This window comes from Alexandromys fortis, unplaced genomic scaffold, assembly GCF_014885135.2.
Source record: "Alexandromys fortis isolate MF-2015 unplaced genomic scaffold, M_Fortis_MF-2015_v1.1 scaffold_294, whole genome shotgun sequence".
In the NCBI taxonomy this organism is placed as follows: Eukaryota; Metazoa; Chordata; class Mammalia; order Rodentia; family Cricetidae; genus Alexandromys; species Alexandromys fortis.
In genome coordinates this window covers 539732-544095 of record NW_026068192.1, presented here as the reverse complement: position 1 = coordinate 544095, position 4364 = coordinate 539732, and the positions used below count along the sequence as shown (strand labels likewise).

Genomic DNA, 4364 nt, shown 5'->3' with positions numbered 1-4364 from the left:
CAAGATCCCAATTTTCTCCCCGGCAATTTTGTCTACTTCCCATAGCCAAGAGGATAACTCTATGTTTTTCCTTGGGTTCACCTTCTTATTTAGCTTCTTTAGGTTCACCAGGTATACACTCTGTTACCTTTATTTGTGGCTAGACACCACAATTATGAGTGAGTACATCCCATGTTCATCTTTTTGACATGAAGTATTTTTAAGTCCAAGAATAATGGTAAGTAGTAGGTATTAATAAGGTGTAATTAGAAGAAACACTGCAAAATTTTACCTCTTTGAACAACTGTGCATGAGTAATAATGGTGTAAAGTGCTGTGATATTTCCCATTGCATTACAAGATGAAAAGAACATTTGTTAAGAAAAAAACTGATTTTCATGGTATAATTGGATAACTGAGAAATAATTTTAGAAATTGCCTCAAATATTCCACTTTTTGAGCTAGATCCTATATTTCAATAGACACTAATGATGAATTTGTGACCATGATTATCACTATGTCCTAATCATTATTTGTGGATCTTATAATAAATAATTGTGGATCTTCCATGTTTCATAACAAGTAAGTTCTTCAAATTAGCAAAGTTCTTATTGGATGAAATGTGTACTACAGTCGAGGAAAAACTGTAATTTTAGAGCATCATGATAAAATAGTCCCACATCATTTTTGCATAGATTATAATAAAGAATTCTTTATTTGGCGGTAGCCTCTCAGATCAACAGTCCTCTGCACGAGCAGAGAACAGGGAACAGAATCAGACTGACAAGAATGAGCAAGAGCATATTTCTTCATCTGTTGTTATAGTATGCCAAGACCATGTCCACGTGGTCCAGCATCCAAAGCCATTGTCTTAAGGAGTTCCCAGAGCACCTCTCCCTTTTGTTTAAATAAGAGAGTTTTAAACCCCTTGAAAAACTACATACAAATAAGAACAGATATAAAGTATCAAAATTAGAGTTACCAGGAAACCTTGTCTTGAAAAACAAAACAAAAAGTAGAGTTGCACACATCATAAACTATATCAAGAGAGAAATTTATCCTAAATATTTCAATAAATATTCTTTCCTATGGTATCTAAGTCTGACAATAGTAATGGCTTGTCCAAGTCATGAGAGGAATGTAACTATGCCTACATAGTATAAAAACCTATTGAAAAATTGAGAGAAAAATAATATTACATTAAAATGAAGTACAAAGAAACAACTTTCAAATGTGCAATAAATGACAAAGACAACCGGATATGTAGGCTCTCACCCAAAGTTTCATTTTCAACATTGAAGCAAATAACTTTTTCTAAGACATATTGTCACTTACAGACCATTTTCAGAAGCAGGAAAAATTTTAAATTCATCCTACCCAATCTTATCAATGTTTGGCAATCTTTTTTCTTTGATCATGCTTGTCCAGTTCAGACATCATGAATTTTTTCCAGTGTCAGGACATGGGGAGTTCTTTGCACAAAGGCCAGATTTGCCAAGCTCCTAGTGGATGTCTTCAGTGCCCCACATGCTCTGGGGAATAACTGGTGCTGTCAAAGGATGAATGTTTGTTCCCCTTACGTTCTCCTTGTTACTTAGCTTGTCTGGCATTGGGGACTATAGGTTTGCTTTATTTGTTGTTTGCCGATGATTGACTACAAACAATCCTCATTATTCTGGTCTGTATTAACTCACTCAGGATGAAGTTTTCTAGTTACATTCTATTGCCTGCAAATTTTAAGATGTCATCATCTTTTAACACTGAGGAGTACCCCACTGGCTAAATATACCCACAAATTTTTATTCAATTTTATTTGATAGGCATAGATTTACCTCCATGCTATTCTAATTATATTATATGCATAAGGATGATAGTCGAAGAACCCAGACATTTACCCATTTTTCACATTATCATCTACATTTCAGAAAAGATAATTTAATATTGATGTTACAGAACCATATCAAACTTGGTGAGTAAGCTGAATATCATTTTCTTTAGACTTGTAAACATTGTAGTCTGTGAGTTATAGTCTTTATCTTATTTTTTTGCTTTTATGTTTACATTGTAACCTGAGACAGTCAACAACATGCTCATATTGTCAACCTAGAAGACATTTTCACAATACTCATTTTCTAAAGCAAGCATGCTGGTATTATGCAATTCCAGAATATTAGAGAATTATAGAAAGAGGAAATTCTCTGAGTATTTTTGTCCAGCTAGGCTAGAAAGGCACATTACAGTCAAAGGAGAAATCCCATCTCATATCTTCTAGTTCTAATAAACAACTACATGAAACCAGTATTTGATTAATATAAAAGAACATTTGCCCCAATGCAATTCCAAAAAAAAATGGAACTAAATGTATTATTCTTGTAGCTTATGCAGTGTCTAAAATCATAGCAGGCCTAATGGAAGTACACATTTTCAGAGTGGCTTGCCATGAAATAGATGTAACAATAGATGGCGTGAAACTGGTGGACATACAACTTTCTTATATAAAATCTCTTTTTATTTTATATATATATAATTTTTAATTTTTCTGATGAGATTTAGAGAAAACTTCTGATATTTTGAATCCCGTGTTTTTTTTAAATAAATAATTATGAATTATTATTTAAAGGATAATTATGTATATTGCTTGCATGCAAGAAACAAAAATATGAAGGATGCTTCATGAAAATGTAAATGACCAAATACCTATAAGCCTTAAAACAAACAGACACAAATGTTACCAATTTAAATATGTTTATTTTTTTCTGAAAACAATTAAACTGAATTCATTTCTTTATCATTATGACATTGTGAGCTACTATATTACACTTGGGTCTATATGAGAGAAGGTTTAAAATCTACATTTCTTTCTACAGTCTCCCCAATTCCTCGTATAGCCCTCTAATGAACTTAAATATATTGTGTATTATAATTAAACTACATGAAAAATCATAATTGCATTTTTATTTTTATGTAATTCATAATATCATATTATATGTAACATATTTATTATAATTTGAGTGCATAAAAACCACACCTAAAAACATAGAAAAAATCACAAAGATTCAGAAGCCAGATACATTGGCAGCACAGATTCACAATCAAAAATCCTCACAGAGGAATGAAGGCTTCCATGTATAGGTAGATTCAAGGGAAAAGCATCTGCCAGCTGGCTCATCCTGCTACATTTTACCAGTTTAGTTGGCTGTTAATTGGAGGCAAAATGCAGGGTAAATTACATTTTATCCTCTGTTCCTTTGTCAATTGCTCTGCTTCTTTTCACAATACAAGGTAAGGAGAGCGACACAGATGATTCATCAGCTCTGGAGAAGATCATCAAGATAAATGCAGTCTTGTGCTTTCCGGTCCTTGTTATGAGATCTCTTTTCTTATTGGTTCCTACATGGCATAAAAAGGTCTGCATTGAGAGATTTTGCCAGTGGGGCTTTGACTAAAGCCCTGCTCAAAGCTGGACTTTAGTCAAAGCCTCACTGTAAAAAACACCAGAGAAGAAAATGTGTCTCAGAGACCTGCAGGATACAGAAGCAATTTAGGAAAAGCAAGGAATTTGTGAGAGTCACCTGATTCTGTTTGCAGTGCAGGAAATGCCCTCGAGTCTGAAGCATTCAGCCGCGAAATCTGCGATTCCAAGGTTAGCTTTAGATTATGTTCTGAAATGATGATTTTCATAGAAAGTCTATACATGACAACAATGAAATGTACTGATCTTATGCGCCATTGAAAACCTCATTAAGATAATTGCTATATTGGCAAATTACCTCAGGCACCTTGGAATCTGAATATTTCAAGTTTAAGATTCCGTAATAAGTGTTTAGCGACTTTGACATGGCATTTCTGAATGTGATACCAATAAACGGCAATCGGCAGCACAGTATCACAATCAGCCGTCAGCAGGAAGAAATGGAAATTTTCAGTTAGATAGGCAATATACAGACCCAAGAATTCAGATACGTGATCACCTCCTACTTTCCTCATAATGATTTCCCCTTTTGATAATTCTATTCTGGTCGTAAATAAACTACATTATTTCCTGCCATCTACTTTCACTTTCATATTTTTCTGCTAGAGCAAATATTGAGATGGGAGGGAGAAATGTGTCAGCAGCTCTGACGCAGATCTCCAAGGTAACCACAGGCTTTGTTCCTATTGGTGGAACTGAGATCATTCTCGTCATTGTTCCGGGGAAATTGTGAATGCACACACTCCTTCAGATTATTCCGAGGCAAGGAGAGCTAATAATATTGTCAGCATAGTGGGCTCTTCCTAGTCAGGCTCTGGCTATACGCCAGTTCGCAGCTGCAAATATTTATAGCTGAAATCCAAATGTGTCCCAGACACGGCAGACTGCTCTTGACATCTATATGACAAAAAAAA

General features: G+C 34.5%; 1 long non-coding RNA gene across 1 annotated transcript in view; it reads right to left on the bottom strand.

The window, feature by feature from the left end:
* Positions 1 to 2565: 2565 nt before the first annotated feature.
* The window catches only part of LOC126492905 (uncharacterized), a 36238-nt gene continuing 34439 nt past the window's right edge, over positions 2566 to 4364 (bottom strand). The window contains exon 5 of the long non-coding RNA XR_007589703.1: positions 2566 to 4347. This is a non-coding gene — a long non-coding RNA (uncharacterized lncRNA). The remainder of the gene's footprint in view (positions 4348 to 4364) is intronic.